Source organism: Microcebus murinus, unplaced genomic scaffold, assembly GCF_040939455.1.
Source record: "Microcebus murinus isolate Inina unplaced genomic scaffold, M.murinus_Inina_mat1.0 scaf004_hap2_Mmur4.0, whole genome shotgun sequence".
Classification (NCBI taxonomy): domain Eukaryota; kingdom Metazoa; phylum Chordata; class Mammalia; order Primates; family Cheirogaleidae; genus Microcebus; species Microcebus murinus.
This window is the reverse complement of record NW_027438950.1, coordinates 1,126,549-1,153,941: the sequence shown is the minus strand read 5'-3', so window position 1 is coordinate 1,153,941 and position 27,393 is coordinate 1,126,549. Positions and strand designations below refer to the sequence as shown.

The window sequence follows — 27,393 nt, the reverse complement described above, 5'->3', positions numbered from 1 at the left end:
GTTGCTGCTGTGATTGCCTTTGGGGACTTCTTCATAAACTCTTTGCCCAGGCCGATGTCTAGGAGAGTGTTTCCAACTTTTTCCTCTAGAGTTCTAATAGTTTCATATCTTAGGTTTAAGTCTGTTATCCAGCGTGAGTTGGTTTTTGTGAGAGGTGAAAGGTGTGGGTCCTGTTTTAGCCTTCTACAGGTGGCTATCCAGTTTTCCCAGCACCATTTATTGAAGAGGGATTCTTTTCCCCAGCGTATGTTTTTGTCTGCTTTGTCAAAGATGAGATGGCTATATGAGGATGGTTTTATATCAGGATTCTCACATCTGTTCCACTGGTCAATATTCCTGTTTTTGTGCCAATACCATATTGTTTTAATTATTACAGCTTTGTAGTATAGTTTGATATCTGGCATATTAATGCCTCCCATTTTGTTTTTGTTGCCTAGAATTGCTCTTGATATTCGGGGTCTTCTTTGGTTCCATACGAAGCGTAAAATTATTTTTTCTATATCTGTGAAGAATGCTGATGGGATTTTAATAGGTATTGCATTGAATCTGTAGATCAGTTTGGGTAGTATAGACATTTTGATGATATTGAGTCTGCCGATCCACGAGCATGGTATGGATTTCCATCTGTTTACATCCTCTGCTATTTCTTTCCTCAGTGTTTCATAGTTCTCCCTGTAGAGGTCTTTTACCTCTTTGGTTAAATATATTCCTAGGTACTTTAATTTCTTTGTTGCTATTGTGAATGGAATTGAGTCTTTGATTTGGTTCTCAATTAGATTGTTGTTGGCGTATATGAATGCCTCTGATTTCTGTGTATTAATTTTGTATCCTGAGACTTTACTAAATTCATTGATCAGTTCCAGGAGTTTCTTGGTTGAATCCTTGGGGTTTTCTAGATACAATATCATATCATCAGCAAACAGTGAAAGTTTGATCTCTTCTGCCCCTATTTGGATACCTTTGATTCCATTTTCTTGTCTGATTGCTGTAGCCAAGACTTCCAGCACTATGTTGAACAGAAGTGGAGATAGTGGGCAGCCTTGTCTGGTTCCAGTTCTAAGTGGGAATGATTTCAATCTTTCCCCATTCAGTATGATGTTGGCTATGGGTCTGTCATATATGGCTTGTATCATTTTTAGGTATGTCCCTTCTATGCCTATTTTCTTAAGTGTTCGTATCATGAAAGGGTGTTGAATTTTGTCAAAAGCTTTTTCTGCATCTATTGAAAGGATCATGTGATCTTTGTTTTTGCTTCTGTTTATGTGGTGAATTGCATTTATAGATTTACGTATGTTGAACCATCCCTGCATCCCTGGGATGAAGCCCACTTGGTCGTGGTGGATTATTTTTTTGATAAGTGTCTGTATTCGGTTAGCTAAGATTTTGTTGAAAATTTTTGCATCTATATTCATTAGGGATATTGGTCTGTAGTTTTCTTTTTTTGTTGCATCCTTTCCTGGTTTTGGTATCAGGGTAATATTCGCTTCATAAAAGGTGTCGGGGAGGTTTCCGTTCTTCTCGATGTTGTGGAATAGTTTCTGCAAGATAGGTACTAGTTCTTCTTTGTAAGTATGGTAAAATTCAGGTGTGAAGCCATCTGGACCGGGACTTTTCTTTTTAGGGAGATTTTTAATTGCTGTTTCTATTTCAGCTGTTGAGATTGGTCTGTTCAGGGAATCTATTTCTTCCTGGTTGAGCCTAGGGAGGCTGTGTGTTTCTAGAAATTTGTCCATTTCCTCCACATTTTCCAGTTTGTGTGCATAAAGATTTTTGTAGTATTCATAAATTGTATCTTGTATCTCTTTGGGATCAGTTGTGATATCTCCTTTTTTATTCCTGATGGAGCTTATTAGAGATTTCTCTTTTCTGCTTTTCGTTAGCTTAGCCAACGGCGTGTCAATCTTGTTTATTTTTTCAAAGAACCAACTTTTTGTTTTATTAATCTCCTGAATGGCTTTCCTGTTTTCAATTTCGTTTAGTTCTGATTTGATCTTGTTGATTTCACTTCTTCTGCTGGGTTTGGGGTTGGTCTGTTCTTCTTTTTCCAGCTCTTTGAGCCGTTTCATTAGATTGTCTATTTGTGATCTTCTTGCCTTTTGGTTATAGGCATTTATGGAGATAAACTTTCCTCTCAGAACTGCTTTAGCTGTGTCCCAGAGGAGTTGATAACTTGTCTCTCCATTGTCGTTTTCTTCATAGAAGTTTTTTATTTCCGTCTTGATTTCTTCATTTACGAAGTAATCATTTAGTAGGAGGTTGTTTAATTTCCACGTTTTTGTGTAGAAATGTGAGTTTCTGTTAGGGTTGATTTCTAGTTTTATTCCACTGTGATCTGAGAAGGTACATGGTATGATTTCTATTTTTTTAAATTTCTTGAGATTTTCTTTGTGTCCTAGGATATGGTCAATCTTAGAGAATGTCCCGTGAGCTGATGAGAAGAACGTATATTCAGTGGATTTTGGGTAGAATGTTCTGTAGATGTCTGTCAGACCCAATTGTTCTAGAGTTTTGTTTAAGTCCATTATTTCTTTATTAATTTTCTGTTTGGAGGATCTGTCTCGTGCCGTCAGTGGGGTGTTGAAATCCCCGGCGATTATGGAGTTGCTATTAATCCATTTGCTTAGCTCCAGTAAGGTTTGCTTTATGAATCTGGGTGCACCTAAGTTGGGTGCATATATATTTAAAATTGTTATCTCTTCTTGTTGGACTGTGCCCTTCACCATTATATAATGACCCTCTTTGTGTTTTACTACTTTTGTTGGTTTAAAAACTAAATCGTCTGAAATTAGAACTGCCACACCAGCCTTCTTTTGGCTTCTGTTTGCTTGGAATATTGATCTCCACCCTTTTATTTTTAGTCTATGTGCATCCTTGCAGGTTAAATGTGTTTCCTGAAGACAGCATATACTTGGCCTGTATTTTCTTATCCATTCAGCCAGCCTATGTCTCTTGAGTGGAGAGTTTAAGCCATTCACATTTATTGAGAGAACTGATAGGTAAGGTAGATTACTGATCATTCTTTTGGGTTGGATGTTGTTGCTATGATTTCTGTCTTGAGCCATTGTAATATCTGGCCTTTAATATCTTTGGGTTTTGGTTGTTTTTATATCCGTGGATTATTATTATGATGTTCCGTGCATAACGCTGTTTTAAGTACTTCTTGTAGGGCTGGTCTTGTCTTGGTGAATTCTCTGAGCCTTTGCTTGTCTGCGAATGTTTTTATTTCTCCTTCATATATGAAGCTTAGTTTTGCAGGGAATAATATTCTAGGCTGGGCATTGTTTTGTTTCAAAAGAGTGAGAATGGGGCCCCAGTCTCTCCTTGCTTGTAAAGTCTCATTAGAGAAGTCTGATGTTATTCGAATTGGCTTTCCCTTGTATGTCACTTGCTTCTTTTGTCTTACAGCTCTTAGAAGGGCCTCTTTAGTTGATACTTTGGTCAGTCTGATGACTGCATGACGTGACGTCTTCCTGTTTGCATTGAATCTCCCAGGGGTCCTCTGGGCTTCTTGAACTTGTATATCGAGATTTTGAGCAAGACCTGGGAAATTTTCCTCTATTATATCTTCAAAAAGCTTGTCCAGCCCTTGAGTGCTGTCTTCCTCCCCTTCGGCTAAACCTATGACCCTCACGTTAGGTTTTTTCACATAATCCCACAGCTCTTGTAGACTTTGGTCTTTTCTCTTGTTTCTCTGCTGTATTTCTGTGACTGATTTATTTAATTGGAAGGTGTTATCTTCAAGCTCTGAGATTCTTTCTTCTGCTTGATCCACCCTGTTCTTGAGACTTTCCACAGTATTTTGTAGTTCTCTGAGTTGATTCTTCATCTCCAGGACTTCGGTTAAAGTTTTCTTCACTGTGTCAATCTCTTTGTTGAACCTTTGTTCCATTTCTTGGAGGTTTTTTGTGTTTTCTTGGTGTTGGTTATTGAGTTGTTGTTGCAGCTGGGTGAGTGTTCTTATGATCCACATACGAAATTCCTTTTCTGTCATATTGGTTGCCTGATTTTGGTCGGTGTCCGTTTCTAGGGGGCTGGTGCTCCTCCTTGGGGGTGTGTTTTCCGTTTGGTTCTTCATATTTCCTGAGTTCTTTCGCTGATTTCTTCCCATGTCGATCAGTTGTTGTTTCTTTCCTTAGGTTATTGTTTGGGTATTCACACACCTTGTTTAGTTTCTGAGGCGTTAGGTGGTGCCTGTGGGTGAAATTGGACCACTCCCTGTATATTGAGTCAGTGGGTGCCGTGGAAAGGCTGTGCAAGATGCTGTCCCTGTCAGTAGGTGGCGTTTGCTTGGAGGAACAGGCTATGGTGTTGATTTTGAGTCCTGTTATCAGCTCTCGTTCTGGGCGGAGCTGGGTTGGGTAAGCCTGCCCTCAGACCGTTAGCAGGGGTCAAAGTTCTGTTCTCTGCTGTCAGGGCGGGGCTGGGATGGTCCCGCTCAGCCAGAAAGTCTGGGTGTGGGGGTGGGGCTGTCTGAGACCCACAGTCTGCAGCAGGCCTCGCTTCTTTCCACCCTCCCCAACTCCGCAGCTACTCCTGAGCCTCTGCCAGCAGGCCAGACCACAAGCCACCAGGCCTCCCCGGACTGTGATGCCGGCGGGGAGGTTCCCTGCACAGGAACGCCACCTGGGTTGGGCGCACGGCCTCCTCCTGGGACGTTCCGCCCGATCCGCCCCTGGAGGCACACAGACCTCTAGGACGCCGATCCGCCCCTGGAGGCACACAGACCTCAGTAGGCTGTTCACGTATAATCCTTCTGTGCCCCGGGCAATGCTAGCCCTCGGTGCAGGGGATCTGGTCTGCAGGTCCGACCTCTGGGTCCCAGAGTTCAAACTGTATTCCCACCAGGGAGAGGGTTTCCGGTCCTAATTCACCCACAGGGAGCCCAAGCTGGGTCTATGTCTCTCAGCCTCTGAGTCGGCACCGTTTTCCTGGGAACAAGGTGCCAGCAGCACCTGGGAGGGCGGGCAGGGTCCCAAACGGGAAGGTCCTGTTCCCTGGAGGTGCCTCCGGCTGGTGGCTGTATTGTCTCTCTGGGCAGCCGCGGGTAGGGTCGGCGGAGGGGGGGAGGAGGCAATATGGCGCCTGCTGCGCGGCTCTCCGTGCACACGGAGGTGCCCGGAGGAAGTTGGGAACCTGGTGCCACGTCTGTTACAGGCTCACCGTTGGCAGGCGGCGGCAGTCTCTGGGCTGATGTCCGCAGGTCTCTCCACCCGCTGGGGAGCCCACCAGCAGTCCCGAATGCAGGGGAGGGGAAATAGCAAATCCACCTACCCTTGCCGCTGGTCTCCGGGCTGCTCCGGTGGTCTCAGCCTCCAGTTCTCCTCCGCAGCCTCCTCCCGTGGAGTCTCCCGGGGTCTCAGGTACCCCTCCTTCCGGCCCTTGTCCGCTGTATGCTCGTCTTCTTGCTTCTTTTCTCTAGTTTCTGCTAGAATCGGTCTTTTCTGCAGAGACCCTCTGTCTGGCGGTGTTATTCGTCCGCCATCTTGCTCCGCCCCTCTCTCTGTGTTTTTTGTGTCACTTATCTACAGTCTCATTCCATTCTGGTGAGAAATTAAACTGTGTAAAATTTCAATTTTTGAAAATTGATTAAGACATGTTTTCTGTCTGAACAGGTAGATTTGTAGGAAGAATTTTTATGAGCTATCAAGAATATTGTATATTCTATTATAGTCTATGTATGTGTGAGGACTTATTGTTCTCTAGTGATTTCAACTCTCTTGTTTTCTTACTAGTAATTTGACTGACCTTATTAGTATTGAAAGTGGAATACCATGCTATCCTATTATTTTTATGTTCATTTATTGCTTCAATGGTGTCAACCCTTTTATATATTTGAGAACCTTTATGTGAGACATAGATAGATATCAGAGATATCAATTATATTTATAGGGTTATCAGTGAATGACCTCCTTTTATATTAAATGTCCTTGTTTGTCTCTTGTGGCACTTTAGACTTAAAGTATATTTTATAAACTATAACATTTTGCACTTCAAAAGTAATGTGCCTAATATAATTTTGAACTCCACTGCTCTTGTATGCTGAACATTTTAGTGGTATGTCTTGTTATTTCCTGTCACTTTTTGTCTATTGCTTTCACCAGGTATGAAGTCAAATCTCTTTAGAGAGAAAAGAGTTGGATTTTTTAATTTTTTTATTTAAATGTATCTTCTGAGTAGAAATACTAGTACATAAATATTTGCATAATTTTCTAAAAAGGATGGATTCAAAATTGCACTAATATTGTTTATATAACTTTTGTCACTATTTATCTTTATTTCTACTCCTTTTTCCTCATTCCACCTCACTGATTTTTATTGATATATTTTGTTTCTGTGGCCATCTTTGTTTGTGTACCTCTTTAAACATTTTCCTGCTGTTTCCTGTGAGAATTACCTAAAATCTTTTGAAGCTGCAACTTATGTTAAACTGATAACTACTTAACTTCAATTATACATAAAAACTCAAAATATTTATATCTGCCCTCAACTTCATGATATAGATGTCAGTAATTATGTCTCTTTACATTATGTCAATTAACATGTGTGAATGATCATATTTATTTTGTCTTTCAAATTTGATAGCATAATTAAATGTTTTTGCACCATCAATATAATACTGCAGAATTTTATTTTTGATATGTGCATATCTTTCCCAGAATGTTATGTAGTTGTCTTGGAAGATAGAAACCAGATATTCAAAGGCCATCGAAAACCAGATGTATGGACACATGTTCCATTGGTTTGAATCTCTTTTGAAAGGGAATCCAGAAAATGGAATTTTACTGCTAAAGTGAGAACTATGTATAAGTGGGGAGGAAGAGTTTTGCTGGGTAAATGTAACAAATGTTCCTTCCCCTTCCATATGGTTCTTGGTGTCATACTCATCTGGGGTGCCTTGAAATATTACCACTCATGATTTCTCAATGAATCATGTTTGCAAATATATTTTGAATGTCATACATCTATGATGGAAGTAAGACTATGGTAGTCTATTGCACTTTGTTGCTAATGTGCTCGGTATAGTTTTGTATATTCAAATTATGAAGTATATTTACCTAAGTATAATTAGTGAGATACTTTGTTATTTTCATTTCTTTCAGAACTTTCTTCCCATTGCACTGAAGACCCAATGCCAGAGCAGGGCATAAAACATTCATTCCAGAAATCAATAATAAGAGTATACAGAAGCTCTGACCAGGAAAATGTACTTTTAAGAAAAGACTGGGCGTGTGTTGATGAGTGTAAGAGGCAGAAAGTAGGTTATGATGGCCTTATCCAATGTTTGTCCGGTAACAATAGGAAAATCTTGAAAGGTTATAAATGTATAAAAATGTTTAGCAAGTCCTCAAATCTAAATAAACCTAAGATAAGAAATATTGGAGAGAAAAGTTTCAAACATAATGAATGTAGCAAACCTTTTATGCACAGCTCAAAAGTTCTTGGGCATTGGAAATTTCACACTATAGACAAACCCTGCAAGTGTGAAGAATGTGGAAAACCCTTTAACTGCTACACAAATCTCACTATACATAGGAGAATTCACACAGGAGAGAAACCCTACAAATGTGAAGAATGTAGCAAAGCTTTTACCCATTGCTCAATCCTTACTCAACATAAAAGAATTCATAATGGAGAGAAAACATACAAATGTGAAGAATGTGGCAAACCCTTTACCCAGAGCACACACCTTACTGAACACAGAAGATTTCATAGTGGAGAGAAACCCTACAAATGTGAAGAATGTGGCAAAGCCTTTATCAAGATTGGAGACCTCAATCGACATAAACGAATTCATACAGGAGAGAAACCCTACAAATGTGAGGAATGTAGCAAAGCTTTTACCCATTGCTCAATCCTTACTCAACATAAAAGAATTCATAATGGAGAGAAAACATACAAATGTGAAGAATGTGGCAAAGCCTTTACCCAGAGCACACACCTTACTGAACACAGAAGAATTCATAGTGGAGAGAAACCTTACAAATGTGAAGAATGTGGCAAAGCCTTTATCAAGATTGGAGACCTCAATCGACATAAACGAATCCATACAGGAGAGAAACCCTACAAATGTGAGGAATGTAGCAAAGCCTTTACCTGGTGCTCAACCCTTACTCTACATAAAAGAATTCATAGTGGAGAGAAACCTCACAAATGTGAAGAATGTGGCAAAGCCTTTATCAAGATTGGAGACCTCAATCGACATAAACGAATTCATACAGGAGAGAAACCCTACAAATGTGAGGAATGTAGCAAAGCTTTTACCCATTGCTCAATCCTTACTCAACATAAAAGAATTCATAATGGAGAGAAAACATACAAATGTGAAGAATGTGGCAAAGCCTTTACCCAGAGCACACACCTTACTGAACACAGAAGAATTCATAGTGGAGAGAAACCCTACAAATGTGAAGAATGTGGCAAAGCCTTTATCAAGATTGGAGACCTCAATCGACATAAACGAATTCATACAGGAGAGAAACCCTACAAATGTGAGGAATGTAGCAAAGCCTTTAGCCAGTGCTCAACCCTTACACTACATAAAAGAATTCATAGTGGAGAGAAACCCTACAAATGTGAAGAATGTGGCAAAGCCTTTAACAAGATTGGACATGTCCATCGACATAAACGAATCCATACAGGAGAGAAACCCTACAAATATGAGGAATGTAGCAAAGCCTTTACCTGGTGCTCAACCCTTACTGTACATAAAAGAATTCATAGTGGAGAGAAACCCCACAAATGTGAAGAATGTGGCAAAGCCTTTACCCAGAGCACACGACTTACTCAACATAAAAGGATTCATAGTGGAGAGAAACCATTCGAATGTGAAGAATGTGGCAAAGCCTTTATCAAGATTGGAGACCTCAATCGACATAAACGAATTCATAGTGGAGAGAAACCCTACAAATGTGAGGAATGTGGCAAAGCCTTTACCCGGTGCAGAGCACTTACACAACATAAAAGAATTCATAGTGAAGAGAACCCCTACAAATGTGAAGAAAGTGGCAAAGCCTTTATCCAGAGCAAACACCTTACTGAACATAAAAGAATTCATAGTGGAGAGAAACCCTACAAATGTGAAGAATGTGGCAAAGCCTTTAACAAGATTGGACATGTCCATCGACATAAACGAATTCATACAGGAGAGAAACCCTACAAAGGTGAGGAATGTGGCAAAGCCTTTACCCGGTGCTCAACACTTAGTCTTTATAAAAGAAATCATAATGGAGAGAAACCATACAAATTTGAGGATTGTGGCAAAGCTTTTATCCAGTGCTCACACCTTAATCTATATGAAAGAGTTCATAACAGAAAAAAATTATATAAATGTGAAAATTGTGACAAAGTCTTTAATAACTGCTCCAATCTTACTCATCATCAAAGAAATCATAAAGTGAGATAAATGCAATGACTTTAGAAGTACTTTCCCAAAATATTAGCTTTAAAATACACAACAGTACTTATATAAACAATAATAATGTAGAGTGCCAACAATATCTTGAGTTATGACAGATTTTACTGGACATGGGAGAACTTTCACTGAAAGTAATTCTCCAATATTTTCTGAAACATTGATCAACATCACAAAAATTTTCATAGATAGAAACCTTACAAATATAATGAATGTGAACAAATATTTATGAAAAAGGTATACCTTAGAGAACAGCAAAGAACTGATACTTAAAACTCCTTTACAGATATAATAAATTTCAGAACACATATAATCAATATTAAGTCTAAACAGATATCAGAGGACTCACAGGAAAATGTGCTGAGGCACTAACACATTTAAACATTTCTTTAAACCACGTTGTTGAGTATAGAGAATAACTCTGTTAAAATAGTTAGATAAAGTATTTTTATATCAGTTTTAAAAAGGAGAGATTTTTTGAAAATTATAATGATGTGTAAAACATACTTTCTCATCAGGGTGGGATGCAAATGCAATAAATTATAATTTTTTTGCAACCTGTGACAAGGAAATACTGATGTTATTCAACTTTAAAAACAGTAGATGCTATGCTTCATTTTTAGTGTGTATGTGAATGTCTATGGTTAACGATAGCTGCGTAACAGTTATTAGAAGTCTTTGTGTATTAAGTACATATCATTCATATACTTTTCCATAGAAAACTAAAATCACTGAAATGTAAGATGTATGAAATGGAGAGGTGCTGTGTGGTAGACTTCTAACAAACAGTATTTCACGTGACATATGATGTAGGTATACAGACTAATATCCTTCTCATTAAAATAAAAATAAAACAATGACAATATTACAAATAATTTGTTTTACTAATTGTGCATTCGAATAATGAAACAGTGAATTTTTAAATATTTTTAGATTACATGTAAACCTAATTTGTTTTATTAAATTAAGAAAGGTTTTTGTTGTGTCAAACGTGTTGTAGATTGAATGAACTGTTAGTTTGTTACCAACATCAGCCTATTCCATGTTACTCAAAGTTGGAGGCAATGGATTGTAAAAATGTACTATTGGGTTACACAGTAAAATTAAATAATTTGTGATCTTTTTTCCAGTGGCTCCAAATTTCTAATTCTTTGAAGAATAATGTTCCCACAAGTTTTATTTTTTATTATTTTTATAATTCATTGTCACTGTAATGCTTCTAATAAAGTTTGTCCACGTAATGAAAAGCCATATATTTCTGAACGCTGAATGAGTACTTGTTACATTTTATGCTATGTTTTTCTTTCAACGTGCCACCCGTCTGGCCAGTTAAACAGAAATAAACACACTTTTTTATTTATACTGAATCAAATATACAAAAACATCACATATAAGATGAACTTTGGTTGCAGTAGATATATAGAGTAAGTAATTATGTTTGTGTGAAGATGGATGTATATTTATTTTGAAAAGAAAAGTAGAAATATTGAAAAAAATAGTTAATTTCATAATTGTTCAGAATATACTAGCAAACTAGAAACTCCACGGATTCTGAGAGCAATATTTTTTGCTTTATGTTGAATGAATTTGTTTAAAATTCTAAAGTCTCTAATTCAGAACCTGCCCATGCCTACCTTCTGTTCTTACACAGTTATTACTCATGCTAGGCTTAATATATTATTTTATTAATTGAAAGTTTGTATTTATTGTATATATGACCTACTCTGCAATTATAAGAATGATTTTTATAAAATTTAATTGTGGCTCCAGGGAAGAGATTGAAATGTCCAGGGTGAAAAATGTCACTGATTTTCATGTGGAGTGATGAGACCTGCAGAACAAACAACTCTCAGAATTTATCAGTGGGAATTCAGCTTCTTTCATTTCTTAATTATTTCCAGTGGTTTTTTTTTTGTTTGTTTGTTTGTTTTGGTCTCTTTTTATCTTTATTCCCTTCTACAAATGTATCTATGCCATTCTTTTTTCTGCCTGCACTTGGGCTACAATATTCTCACTGTTGTACTCACCTGCTGAGAGTTCACATAATACTTTAAAGGTTCTGATGAGAATTGTAGAATTAATTTAATTTGGTGAAAAACATTTAACTATAGAATTTGAGGGAATTTATTGGCTATACATGCAGTATTCTGATTACTTAATTAAGATTAGAGAGATTCAGAATCCTAAGCTTAAAGTAAGAGCCTTAAGAACAAAGACAGATATACAATTCTGAATGCCAGAGGATTAAATCAAGAACTCAGTATTGTTTGCTTTGTAAAAGCAAACTGTTATTAGATCCTAACATATAATGCCATAAATATGAAAATAATTCCAATAAGTAAAGCATAAATAAGTGTGTGATGCATACAGTAAGTACTATATAAAGAAACATGAGAATCTGGCAATCTCTTAATAGAGAGTTTGGGTAAATAAAGAAGTTTGAATTTAATTTTCTATAAAGTACTTATAGTACAACCTATGCATCCATCTAGAATCTACTTATGAGTGTGTATTTTCAGGGTTAGAATATAATAGAATTATTTCTGTGTATTTAAAATATTTGGAATAATATTTATCTGATATTTCAATCTAGAGAATTTATTTTACATGACTTTATCTTCCTTTATTTTAGTGGGTGTAGTACACAGTGCACAGTTTTCATTTTTAGTCATCTGACTTTGACAAACGATTCGGTCATTCTCTCTAGAGGAATCTCATGGATCATAGCTGCTTTTTGATTGAAAATTTCATTAGTGATTTTGGATGCAATCCTGCTTTCTATGTTCACAGTGGCCAGAGGGGAGACAGTGAGCACCACATACATCTTTAGTCTCTTTCATAACATAATCATCAGCACCAGGAAGTCCAGGCATCTTTAGCTTCAAATAAAATTGTTAAAGCCCCTTTCCTGTTCTGTGCTGCATTATTAATCTGTTGGTAAATATCAGAGTTCCCTTGTTTATGAATGACAGGTGGAATGACAAAAACACCACTCTCACTCTGTTGCCCAGGCTAGAGTGCCATGGCATCAGCCTAGCTCACAGCAACCTCAAACTCTTGGGCTCAAGCAATCCTTCTGCCTTAGCTTCCCTAGTAGCTGGGATTACAGCCATATGCCACAATGCCCTGCTGATTTATCTATATATTTTTATTTGGCTGATTAATTTCTTTCTACTTTTAGTACAGACACAGTCTTGCTCTTGCTCAGGCTGGTTTCAAACTCCTGACATTGAGTGATCCTCCTGCCTTAGCTTCCCAGAGTGCTAGGATTACAGGTGTGAGCCACTGCACCTGGTCAGCACAAACTCTTTACACCACTAACTCGTTTAAAGAATTGGCTCAAATGGAAAGATTAATTCCTTGGGTTTGGAAATCTCTTGTGTGAACCGTTATATCTCCGTGTAAATTTTTAAAGTTCACCGCTTAGTGCAGGGATTAGATATGTCACAAACCCTAGCTAAATGAGTCCACGGACCCACCAGTAAAAATTGATGGCACAAATGATGGGACAGGAAATTTTGTTTGATATTAATGCTTAACTAAAATATGATGATCAAGCTATTTCTCAAATTCAACAGTGCTGTATTAAAGAATGGAAAAAGATAGCTTCTCTTAGACTGTAGCTTCCTATATAAATGTTAAACAAAATGTTAATGAAACTCATGTAGATTTTATTGCTAGATTGTAAGAAACATATGGTGCAAGAAATGGTTAGTCCTCCTAATTTAAGAAATATGGTTTGACATATATTGGCTTTTAATAATGTTAAATCTAAATGCCAGCGGCTTTATGCCCAGCAAAATTAAAGTGCATGGTGCCACCGCTGCCATGGCTGCTGAGCCACCAATGCTGTGGCTGTGCTCAGCCAGGCAGCCCAGCACCAGCTCCGCACCACCGCACCCCAATGGCACCTTATGGAGGAAGGGGATCACCTGGCTGCTGAAAAAACTTTTAAGAATTTGCCATTATTTGTCCTGGTCCAACAGGCACATTAATATTAATAATTTGGTCAGATTTTTGTTACATGAAAAGGAGTATTAATGCATTCAGGTGTAATTGATTCAGCTTATTTGAAAGAAATTTCAGTTATCAAGGAAAATAGCTCCCAATCCCACAATTTCCATCTGAAGATGGGATCCAAAGTGCAGTGAGCACCTACCTTTAAGTTGCAAAATTATCTCCTCCTGTATTAACTTCAGAAGCTTGTTTTTTATTGGAATTTAACCAATTATCCAAAAAAGAGAGTCTCACTAATTACCCAGTAAGTTTATGGTGCACTGTTTAGGACAAATAGGGCTGTCTAGACTTCTTTCTTCAAAGCTAATTATTATTCATCTAGATAACATTTATGTAAAAGTTAGGATATGCTTAGTTATGTACAGGAACAACTTTATGTGTCCCTTTGCAATCTCTCAGTGGATTGGCACTGTGCACATCACATTGTGATTTGAGTAATAAAAGGGTTTCTTTTAATTCTCTTTTACCTTTGTGGAGTGGTTTTCTTAGTTTGATACTCTTTACTATTAATACTTCCTGAACACTTTCCAGAATTAAAACTGCAACATAAACATAAAATGTGCCCACCACTTCTAAATTAGAAGGGCTTTGAACACTAGATTCCTTCTTGAGCTTCCAGTCTGTAACCAGCAAGTCTGCAGCAGAGAGCTTCACTGTCCCCACATCTGAACACAGTGAGTTCTCTAGACCTCTTTGGTGTCTACTGTCCCTCTGGAGTATAGTTAGACCAGATTCCCGTGAATACACTCTCATAGGATAATAATTAGTAGTTCTATCCTTTCTGTAAATGCATCTCACATCTTTAGAACTTATATGGATTCAGATGCCATCAGCCTCAAGCACAAATGGGAACAATATTATGCACACTGAATTGGACAGATAAACTTCCTTTCTGCCTTCAATTCTTGCCCAAATGCAAGGAAATGGGCAGTGAGCCCTACTGAATTCATGTCTCTCTACAGACCTAAATCTGCAGCTCTGAACTCTGAATCCAAGGTCTGAGTTTCCTCAGGATGCATTACAGCAGCTTCCAAAGAGGAATTTCTCTTCCTGTTTTACTTCCCCCTCTGTAAAAGCGAAGAATACACAAATTTGATCCAAACTAAACCTTGCCTCAACCTGGAATTTGCAAGACAGGGACACACTTTGGACTGAGGATGGATCAAAATCTCCGGGGAGAAATATGCTGCAGTGTAAGAGATCAACATGGACTTGTAAGCGGACATTGAAAAGAACTATTAGGGTTAAGTGTAAACAATCTTCCAGATCTTGTGTAGTGTCATATTATAGTTGCATGAGAAGAAAAGAAAGGCTGGCACCACATCTAAATTTTTCTGTAAATTATTGAACACTTATTACTCACCTTTTCTTGTATAATGAGGATTAAATCATACAATGTAAAGGCTTCTTCACAGTGCAACAAAGCACACTTCTGAGCACATAGCACATGCTCAGTAGACATTGCATTATGCTGCTCTTCATATGTATATTAAGTATATGTTGTGATGAGTGTTGGGCAAAAGGCAGTATGCATGCTGTGCTTGCTGTCTCTACTGAGTGCTACCAATAATGGATCTATGTTGAGCAACATCAGCACTAAAAGGGACATGGCTAAGAACCTAATTAATGTGCCCCTTCCACCCCAGCAGACCACAATTCTTAGAGTGAGGCCTACAGTACCACATGATTTATATTCACATTGATGTTTCAGACACAAATTTAAGGTAATTACCTTTCAGCTAGGCTTTCAATTAGGATAACCTGGCTAGATTGAAGAAACACCATCACCTGCCTGTTGGGCTGGATGGGAACATCCATGTGGGTTAATTGTGCCCCACCTAATTCTAATTTGATAACAGGTCAAGCATTAGGATTCCTGCATATATTCATGAGAATTTGGTTTAGCCTTTGTTGTAGAGGAAAGTCACAGGTTCTGCTCTCTTGGGCTTGTTAGAGGCAGATCACTGTGGTCAGATTCCCATTCCTGTAGCAGAAACTCCTGGCACCTGTAGCAGAGGAAGGTAACCAGAATAAAAAACAGGAGAACCTCACATTTCGGTCTCCATGAATGAGCTGATCATAGCTGACTCTTTACTGTGAGCAAGAGTAATTGAGTGTAGCCCTTCTGCATTTTATGTTCCTCCTGCTTGTGAATGTGGTGGAAACAAGGGATGAAATTGTGCTCACTGCTTTAAGCGCAGTCTCAACATTTACTTCTAATTGTTCTACAAAATCTCAGCTGAAAAGAAATTTCAGAGTAGAAGAAGAGGAAGAAGAAATGGCTGGTTTTCAGGTAAGTGTGTCCCAGATTAGAGGTTGTGTCCACTGTTTCTCCTAGAAAGTCATGTAGAACTTCAGTTTTTTGAACTTGTAAACCTTTAATTTTTACTTTTGTTGTGTATGCCTAAGAAGTTTGTAAGTACATTTTTTTTTCTTACTTCTTATGATAGTCAAGAAGCTCTGGAAAATCCTTCCTTCCTATATAACAGAGCCTGCTCTACATTCTCGCCCAGAAGCTTCTTAATACAATAACCAAATTATATAAGAACTGTATGATATGTAATATGAAAATGTGCCCATTGTGACAGGTCAAGATAGAATAGTGTGGATGTCTGAAATTCCTGTTGGGCATTGGATATATTCCTTGAATTTGAGTGAAGAGGGGAAACATGTACTCTCAAAGATTTATCTGGTTGCTTTATCAGCTATAAATAAAATATCATTAGGAGAATTCAGGAAGAGGATAGCATTGATTGTGTAGGATAACCAGAAAATTATGGAAAATAAAGAAAATAGAAGACTTGCTCTGTGTGATGCTAAAGTATTTACATACATTATTAAAGACAACAAAACATGAGAAACATCTGTGTCTGAAATTTGCATACAACTGATGATTTTTCATGGTTACATATTGTTGGCCACTACTATCCCAGCAGTGATTTTGTATTCTACTCTTTGCAATGATGCCTAACAACAATTTGTCCCACTACAATGATATTAATTACACTTACTTGCTTAAGATGCTCTCTGAGAGATTGTTCCCATATAAAGTTAATTGTTTTTTTCTCTTTATCATTAAGTGTCTCATGGAGATTTACTGAGTGATGTGCAGGAAGGATCATATTTAATCTGGAAGCTCCCCTTTCTTCTTATAGCTTGCTTTGAAAAATGAGGGCTATCATCTTTGTTCTGTTCTGATGAACTGAGATAAATTCTACCTTTTACTGGATGTTGACAACATACTCTCCTTAGGCAAGAAGCATTGATATCAGTAGTTATATCATGTGACATGCAGAGATTCAGACCCCACCCCAGATCTCCTGAATCAGAATCTGTATTTTAACAAAATCTCTAGTTCTTCATTGTACTCGTAAAAATTAGGTGATACCTTCTAACTCACTATGTTTCTCTATGTGAGAAATATGCACAATTTATCAATGTTTTGTAAACATAACACCCATAAATTTATATTACTGTTGTAAGGCTCTTAATTTTGTATTCAGTGATTTATCATCCAAAGCATAATCATATGCACACTTTTTCATACATCTTTTGTGATCCTCATTCCAGCAGATAAGAGAATATGTTCAAGAATATCAATGTGCTAAAAATTATCTTATTGGACAATTGCAGTCACTCATATGTCAGAAACAGTTCTCATAACTCATTTCGCTTGCAGTCAAATTAAGAACTCTCTCTATGACCACTTGGGAAATATGTGTCTTTTTACAGGAGCTGGTGACATTCAGGGATGTGGCTGTAGAATTCTCTCCAGAAGAGTGGGCATGCCTTGACAATGCTCAGTGGAATTTGTATAGGGATGTGATGTTAGAGAACTATGGAAACCTGGTCTCCCTTGGTGAGGATCACTTATGTACAGAATTCCTGTTTCACATTAAGGCTATTATTATTTTATTGATAGTTTCTTAAAGGTTTCTACTTTTCATGAATGAATTTTATTTTTTTAATTTTTATTTTAGTGTATTATGGGGGTACAAGTGTTAAGGTTACTTATATTGCCCATGCCCCCCTGCCCCCTTGAGTAAGAGCTTCAAGCATGTCCATCCCCCAAACATTGCACATCTTACTCCTTGCGGTTGTATACACCCATCCCCTTCTCCTCCCTCCCACCCTCCTGACACCTGATAAATGTTACTCATATGTGTCCCCTTAGGTGTTGATCCGTTAATACTAATTTGCTGGTGAGTATATGTGGTGCTGGTTTTTCCATTCTTGAGATACTTCACTTAGTAGAATGGGTTCCAGCAGTATCCAGGAATATATGAGAGGTGCTATATCACCATTGTTTCTTAAAGCTGAGTAGTATCCCATGGTATACATATACCACATTTTATTAATTCACTCATGAATTAATGGGCTCTTGGGTTCTTTCCATAGCTTCACAATTGTAAATTGTGCTGCTATAAACATTGGAGTGCAGATGTCTTTTTCATAAAGTGACTTTTGATCTTATGGGTACATGCCCAGTAGTGGGATTGCTGGATCAAATGGTAGATCTACTTGTATCTCTTTGAGGTATCTCCATATTGCTTTCTACAGAGGCTGAACCAGTTTGCAGTTCCAATAGCAGTGTAGAAGTGTTCCTATCTCTCCACATCTGTGCCAATATTTATTGTTAGGGGACTTTTTACTGGAAGGTCATTCTTACTGGAGATAAGTGATATCTCATTGCAGTATGTTCAACATCTCTGATCATCAGGGAAATGCAAATTATTTTATTCTTTCTGTATTTTTAATTTCTGATCTGTTCTATGTCTATTTTGTATAATATTAGAATCCAAGGTTCAGAATAACATGGCAGCATTTCAATTCCTCTACATTCTCAACATATGTATGTATGTATGTATGTATGTGTATATATATTTACTTATTTAAAAGTTCTCAATGTAATCAAAAAGTCCCCAAACAGCAAATGCTGGCATGGATGCAGAGACAGAGGAACACTCCTACACTGCTGGTGGGACTGCAAACTAGTTCAACCTCTGTGGAAAGCAACATGAATGAATTTTATATCCATGCTTTTAAAGAAAATTTGAAGATTTTGGTACTTAAAATAAAATCATTAGATGTCTCATGTTATCTTGAAACTTTCCCTTTTTTCGGATTTCACACTAGATCAGTGGTTACTCTAAAAATCAGGATATGTAATTGTTGTCTGCACCTTGGAATAGAATTTCCCACTCTTATTTATTGGTGCTAGTGGGAATTCGTGCTTTAGTCACAAATTAGATCAATTTTTTATCATTCTAAAGGGTCTGTGAGAAAGCAGTATGTTGCAAAGGAATTTTCTACATTCTTCTCTAATGTTCTCTCTACTAAGGATAGTACTGCATTAGTAATTGGAAAGTCTTCCGCAAGAGTCATGTGAAATTTTTCCAATGAAACAGGTCTTGCTGAGTCAAAGCCAGAGCTGATCACATGCCTGGAGCAAAGTATGGAACCCTGGATTATGAAGAAAGAGGAAGTAACAGCTAAATATCCAGGTAGGTGAGATTCACTGAAGCAGATTAACAGATGTTAGAGAGCCAAAACTCAAGGAGGAAGGCAGATATTAAAAAGTGCGTTTGAATATTCTGCTCTTTTGGAAATGATTTTTAGAAGCCTGTGTCTCACAGAATTATTTATCTCACAGAAGGACATCTTCTGTCCCACCCTCTTAAACTCTCTAAGAACTCTACCCATGCAGTGATCTTCCTTAGAATTCAGTGAGAGCCAAACTTCTTGTCATGGCTTATAAGGGACTACATTATCTATTAGCATTTCTATTGGTTAGGAGTTATGGGACTGTCTGTGCATATTTTGAAGACTATGACATAAAACCATCATTTGACAGCCTTTCGCTCTCCTGCCCTTTCTGGGGTACAGTGGCTGATCATAGTTGACTGCAACCTCAAATATAGGGGCTCCAGGGATCCTACTACCTCTGTCTTGCAAGTAGCTAGAACTATGGGCATGAGCTACCATGGCCAACCATTTTTTTTTTATTATTATTTTCTTGTAAAAATGGAGTCTCCTTATGTTGCTAGGGCTGGTATAAGATCCTGGCCTCAAGTGATCCTTCTTGCTTGGCCTCCAAAGGTGCTGGGATTATAGGTGTGCTCCTCCATGCCCTGCTCCCTGTTTTAAGTTCCTATTGATGCCTCATTTCTGAAATGTGTAAAGTAGAACAGTGGAGATATTTGGATTTTTTTCAGTAATACCAGAAACACTAGGGACAGATAGTCATATTTTATGCATCATGATTTCCAATTCTAAGTTTTCAGAAGCAATTCTACAGAAAGTCAGGCTCATTAATTTTGTACAAATGCATAGCCTCTGCCTAAATGTAAGAAAATCTAATGTTATTTCACTTCTAAGGAATCTTTTTCTAGTATAGAATAAGAGTAAATTTTCAACTTTGTTATACCGAAATACCAAAATTATAATATAGTTTATTTGCCCTGCTCACCTTATAGAAATCCTAAATATACTGTCTCATTCAGTGCTTCACATACATGAATATATTTATACTCCCAATTGGTTAATAATATTTTGATAACTTATATTCCATAATTTCCCCTATTTGGTAGCATCAGAATCATGTCATTTATATGTGTGTTTGTGTGCATATATTTCTGTATGTGGGGTGTTTAATGGGTGGAAGTTTCCACAAATAAGAATTGTATCACTGTATATATTTATTGTATACACTGTAGTGATCTGATATGTGTATAAATGGTAAAACAATATAATTAAAGAAATAAACTGTTCCATCATCTCACATATTTACCATATAATTATAGTGAGAACATTTATTAATAGTGAGGTCTATGGTCTTAACCAATTTTAAGCATATACAATATTATTAATAACCCTAATCATGTTGCCATACAACAGATCTCCAAGATCTATTCATCTTATAACTAAAAGATTTTACCCTTAAACATCTCCTCATTTTTCCTGACTCTACACCCTGGTAACCACTGTTGTACTCTTTATTTTTGTAAATTCAACTCTTTAAAAATAATTATCCATAGCAATATTTATCTTTCTGGGAATGGCTGATTTTACTTAGCATAATGCCTACTATGTCCATCCATGTTGTTGAAATGGCAGGATATTTATCATTTTCATGGCTTAGTAATATTCTATGGTATATGTTTCTGCAGTCATTTTTTAATCTATTCATCAAATCAGGCATTTAGTTTGTTTCCATTTTCTTGGCAAATGTGCATAATGCTGCAATATATATGGCTGTGCAGAATCTTCTTAAGATACTGATTTTACATGGATATACTCATAGGTAGAATTGGTGAATGATTCACCAGTTGTGTTATTTATATTTTTAACAAATCTCTATGATGACACTATCCATTTACAATCAATAACAGTGTACAGGGATTGCTTTCCTGCACACTCTTGTCCACACTTGTTATGTCTCTTCTTTTGGACATTAGCCATTTTAACAGTTGGGAGGTGAAACCTCACACTTTTCATTTATATTTACATGATGTTTTGGTGATGCTGAGTTACTCTTTGTGTTTCCTGTTGTAAACTGGTATGTTGTCTTTGAAAATAATCTACATAAAATTTGCTTATTTTTAAGTGGGTGAAGACATTGTTTTGCATTTGAAAAATATGAGTTTCCTACATATTTTGTGTGTTAACGTATTATACAATATGAAATTGAAAATATTTTCTCCCATGCTATATGTTTTCTTATTTTGTTTTTCCCTTGCTGTGCAGAGGATTTTAAGTTTGATGCAGGCCAAATTGTTTATATTTTGTTCCAGTGCTTATTTAGTCATATAAAAAAAATAGAAAAAAGAATATTGCCAGTCGTATGTCAAGGTTTTCCCATATTTCTTCTTTTTTTTATGCTTTTATGTTTTTATTTAGAAATATTACAGTTTTATGTCTCCCATTTAAATCTTTATTACATCTAGAGTTAGTTTCTGGGTATCATATAAGAAAAAAATAGTCTGCTTTTATTCATTTGTTTTTGGGTATTTAGTTTTCCAGCACCAAGCATTGAAGAGCCACACTTTCTGTATTGTGCATTGCTGGTGCCTAGATAAATGTTACTTGACCTTATATGTTTCGGTTTATTTCTGATGTCTCCATTATCTTCCACTGTTATTTCTTTTGGTTTTTAGGCACATATTTTGCTGTTTTTATTACTCCCGCCTTAAAATTTAGTTTGAAATCTGAATGTGTGATGCTGGTTTTCTTCTTTCTCATTATTGTATAGGGCTCCTCAAAGATATTTCTGATATCATAGAAATATTAGGAATTTTTTGGTTAATACTGTCAAGTAATGCCCATGGAATATTTATAGGAATTGCATTGAATGTATATATTTTTTGGATAATATCTTTCTATTTACTCATGTCATCTTCAATTTCTTTTATTAATATCTTATAGTACTCAGTGTAGAGGTTTTTTTTTTTTTTAACCTTTGGTTAAATTTTTTCTTAGAAATCTGTTATCTTGATGGTATTGTACATGAAAATGTTTTCTTTTTTTATTGTCCACTTTATTGGTGTATAGAAAAGCAACTGATAGCTGTATGTAAATTTTACATCCTGTGACTTAACTGGGGGGTTTTATTACTTTATAAATCTTTCTTACTATCTTCTTTATGGGTTTTGATATATAAGATAATGTCATCTGCAAATGGTGTTATTTTTACTTTTTGCTTTCTAATTTGAGTGGATCTTGTCACGTCCTTGCCAAACTTTTCTGCTTAGGTCTTGTAGTAATATGATAAAATAGTAGTATTTTCAGTGGTTGCACACTATGCTTATGGTGGTATGTGTGCATATGAAGGATTAAATACCTTTCTCAGTTTTTATAAACTGGTTTAGAAAGGTAAAGATTTTTTTCTTTTGAGTACTTGGGCTAAAGGTATCTCTACTGAGTTTTCAATGAAGTTTCCGTAGCTAGGTCACAAGACTGCCGCTTGCTCTGCAGTGGAGTCTGCATCTGGTGGGCAAGTTCCAAAGGGCTTGGATGGTTTTCAATCCTCTCTTGTTTCTGGGTAAACTGGTTGCCTTCAGGGTTTGGATGTGTATGACACATACTAGGGCATGGTTGTTCATTTCAGTCTGCATATTTTAGGGCCAATACCATAAGTGTGGGTGGGCGTGTCCCCCAATGAGTACCTTGGAAGTGTCCCTGCAGGTCACTGTGTGGATCTATGCCCTGAAAGAACTGGATATGGACTGTAGTTCAGACTGCTTTAGCAGAGTCCCAGTCTGCTTTACAGATGATAGCAAGACCAAGTTATTCAGGTCTGCCTCCATGGCTGCGGATAGCTGTGTCTCTCCCAAAGTCTCTGGATGAGCAGCACCACTCCCACTTTGCCACAGGGAACCACTGGAGATTCTGTGTATCCAAGATGATGACCCATGTTGCAGTCTGTATTCAGGACAATGGGTCCTTAAGTTTGTCACCTAGATGGGAGCCTGAATATTCTAAATGACCCTTCCAGATCTATGGTTCCACTAGAGTTTAATGCCCACCATTTAAGTCTTCAAATTCAGATAATTGTAATTTTCCTTGGATACCTGCCAAATTTTTGTTGTTCTTTGGGAAAAAAAAAAAACAAGTGGATCCTTCCCCTCCTACCATATAGCTGAATTGTTCTCCTTATATATTTTAAATTTGTGATCTGTTATAATTTAATTTTTTATAATTTTTAGAGTCAAAATTTCAGAATAACACAACAGCATTTCAATTTCTCTACATTCTCACCATATGTATGTGACGGCATATGGTTTTATTTATTTAAAAGTTCTCAATGTAATGGATATGAGGTGACATCTCATTGTGATTTTTTTTTTTGCATTTTTCTAAAGATTAACAATTTTTAGGATGCTTTCATTTTATGTTTGGCCATTAGTATATCTTATTTTAAGAAATGCCAGATCAATCTATTATCCATTTGTAAGTCAAGTTGTTCACATTTGTTTTTGAATTTTAATCATTGTTCATATATTCATGATTTTAAATTCTAACAAATATGTGATTTGCATCTATTTTTACCCATTTTGTAGGAGGCATTTTTACTGCACTAAGTTTTTCCTTTCTTCAAATTTCAAGTGTGATACAATCTCATTTTTCTTCTCTTCCTTTTTCTTGATTATGCATTTGATGTTACATCTACTAAAACAGTGCCAGGACCAATATCATGATGTTTCCCTTATATTTTCTCTAAGAGTTTTATACATGTATTTCTTATGTTTTAATATTTAATTTACTTGAGATATATTCTAAATAGTGCAAGGGAAGATACCAACATCATTTTTTTTCTATCACAAATATTCAGTTTTCTACAACATTTGTTGAAGTGACTCTTCTTTTTCATTGCATGGTCATTGCAATCTTGATTGACATAATTTTGGTCATGGACACAAAGGTTTATTTCTGGGATCTCCATTCTGTTGTTTCATCTCATTGTTTGTTATTGTGCCAGTAGATAGTTTTGTTATTCCTGTAGATTTGTTTTGAAATCAAGAAGTGCTATTCCTCCTTGTTTATATTTCTAAAACAGTCTGGCTATTTATTGTTCCAATATGCTTTAGAATTTATTTTTATATATCTTCAAAAGAAGTATGATAGGACTATTATAGACATTGATTAAATTTGTATATCACTGTGGAGAGTATTGACATCTTAACTTTTTAAATCATCTGACCATTGAGCTGAATGCATTAAAAGTGTGTTTAATTTAGACTTATTTTTGTATTAGCGAGTTTGTGTTGCGCTTTTGATTTCTAGTTCCACTTCATTCATGTCAAAAAATATATGTTGTATGTTGTTAGGATTCTTCGACTTGATAAGACTTAAGTGTCCTAACAGCATTTATCATGTATGATTGAAACCATAGTGTATTCTGCTGCTTTTGACTGAAGAGCTCTGTAAATATATTTTACATCTAACTGGTCTTTAATGTCTTACCCATTTTCTGTTTTCTTATTTATGTCCTGTCAAATTTTTGTATTCATCAGTGAATGTGAGGTCTTACAGTCTCCTATAACTAGTGTGTTGCTAGGCATTTGTTGCAATACTTCCGTCCATACTTTTGTGCATATTTTCTTAATATGTTTAGAAACCTTGTTATATAATATATATTTAAAAATATATATGCAACAATATGTACATTACATATATATCATCTATGTGTATTCTGTGCCATAGATTTCTCCTAAATGACCCATTTTGTCATTATAAAAGTCTTTGTGTCTTCTGATGGTTTTTGACTTAAAGTGTATTTTCTTTAATTATGGCCACAATATCGTCCTCTTATTATTTATGTAGATTTTTTTTACAATTACTTCCAATCAGTTTGACTTTTTAGAGCTAAAGGAAGGCTTTTCTAGGTGGCATATTGTAGGGTTCTCTTTGTTTTTTATGCATACATTCATCTTATTTTTCATTAGAGAATCTAAACCATTTATATTTAATGAAACTCCTGAAGGAAGAGTGTGCTGTTTCCATTATTCAAAAACTGAAATTGAGAATTTGAAAGAATTGCATTTAATCTGTAGACCAATCTGTACATCTTCGCAACATTAGGTCTTCTTCCCTTGAAGAAGAATGTATTCAAGAGTGTGTTGTTTATTTTCCTATATTTGTGAATTTTTCTGTGTTTCTTCTATTATTTATTTTAAGTTTCATTCCATTTTAGTCAAAAATTAAAGTTAGTAAAATTTCAATTTTCTAAAATTGGTTAAGATTTGTGGCTGAACTTGTAGTTTTTTAGGAAGAACGTTTTATGAGCTATCAAGGAGATTGTGTATTCTACTATTATTCTGTAGAGTGTTTCTAATATATCTGTTAGATCTAACTGCTATGTAGTGTTTTCAAATCTTTTGTTTTCTTATTAATAATTTGACTGATTTATTATTATTGAAAGTGGAATAGAATATCAAAGTATCGTATTATTTTGATGTCCATTTCTTGCTTCATTTCTGTGAATGCTTTTTAAAAATATATTTGAGCACCTTGATGTGAGATAAAGATAGATATCATATAAATGTATTATTTTCAAGGCCCTCTGTGAATGACCACTTTTTATATTTATTGCCCTTTTTGTCTCTTGTGACAGTTTTGACTTAAAGTATATTTTAAAAATTATAACGTTTTTTACTTCAAAATAATGTGCCTAATATAATTTTGAACTCCACTGCTCTTTGATGCTAAAGGTTTTTCTGATATATCTTGCTATATCCTGCCAGTTGTAGTCTATTGTTCTCACCAGGAATGAAGTCAAGTCGCTTTAGATAGAATATTGTTGGATTTTTTTTAACTCTTTATTTAACTGTGCCTTCTGACTGGAAACACTAGTACATAAATATTTACATAATTTTCTCAAAGGAAAAACTTACAATTTCTCTTATGTTAATTATTTTATATACCATTTTTCACTGTCTTTTCTTTCTTTCCTCTCCTTCTCTCCTGCATTGTGCCTCACTGATTTTTAGTGACATATTTTGTTTCTTTGCCTAGCTTTCTTTTTTCTCTATAAACATTTTTTCTGATGTTCACTGTGAGAACTACATAAAATCTTTTCAACTTGCAACTTATGTTAAATGAATAACTTCTTCAGTTGCATATAAAAATTCTTAATCTTTACATCTGCCCTCACCTTTATGATATCGATGTCAATAATTATGTCTTTTTATATTGTATAGAAATTAACACATGGCAATGATCATTTTTTTATTTTGCCTTTCAAATTTTATAACATAATTAAATATTTTGCACAATCATTATGATAATGCAGAATTATATTTTTAATATGTGCATATTTTTCTCAGAGAGTTATGTAGTTGTCAAGGGAGGTGGAAACCAGCCTTTGGAAAGGCCACAAAAAACACATGTGTGGACATATGCCCATAGTTTCATTCTCTTTTGAAAGGGAATCCAGGAGATGGGATTTTACTACTAAAGTGATAACTTAGTATCAGCACGGAGGAAGGGCTTTGGTGGGTAAATGCAACAAAGTTTCCTTCCCTTCCTGTGGTTCTTGGTGTTTTTCTCAGTTGGGTTGCTATGAACTATTAGCAGTTATGATTTCTAAAAGAATCATGGTTGTAAGTATATTTTTAAGGTCATACATCTATGATGCAAGTAAGACCATAGTATTCTATTGTGCTTTCTTGCTAATGTGCTTTGTATAGTTTTATATATTCAAATTTTGAGGTATATTCACCTGAGTCTGGTTAGTGAGATACTTTGTTATTTTAATTTCTTTCAGAACTGTCTCATTATTGCACCAAAGACCTATTATCAGAGCAGGGCATAAAAGACCCCTTTCAGAACTCAATATTGAGACTATATGGAAGCTCTGGCCTTGAAAATACACACTTAAGAAGAGACTGGGAGTGTCTGGTTGAGTGTAAGAAGCAGAAAGTATATTCTGATGATCTTACTCAATGTTTGTCAACTTGCAGTAGAAAAATCTTCAAATGTGACAAATGTATAAAAGTCTTTAGCAAATCATCACATCTAAATAGACACAAGACAAGACATACTAGAGAGAAAAGTTACAAACTTAAAGAATGTGGCAACACTTTTAATCGCAGCTCTAATGTTTCTGGACATAGGAAAATTCATACCACACAGAAAACCTACAAGTGTGAAGAATGTGGAAAACCCTTTAACTGTTGCTCAAACCTTATTATACATAGGAGAATTCACACTGGAGAGAAACCCTACAAATGTGAAGAATGTGGCAAAGCCTTTACCCAGTGCGTACACCTTACTCAACATAAAAGAATCCATACTGGAGAGAAACCCTACAAATGTGAAGAATGTGGCAAAGCCTTTACCTGTTGCACAAAACTTACTCTACATAAAACAATTCATAAGGGAGAGAAACCCTACAAATGTGAAGAATGTGGCAGAGCCTTTACCTGGTGCACAAACCTTACTATACATAAAAGAATTCATACTGG

At 36.0% G+C, this 27,393-nt stretch overlaps 1 pseudogene; it reads left to right on the top strand.

Moving 5' to 3' along the window:
• The window catches only part of LOC142866384 (uncharacterized), a 58,506-nt pseudogene that overhangs the window by 25,594 nt on the left and 5,519 nt on the right, over nucleotides 1–27,393 (top strand).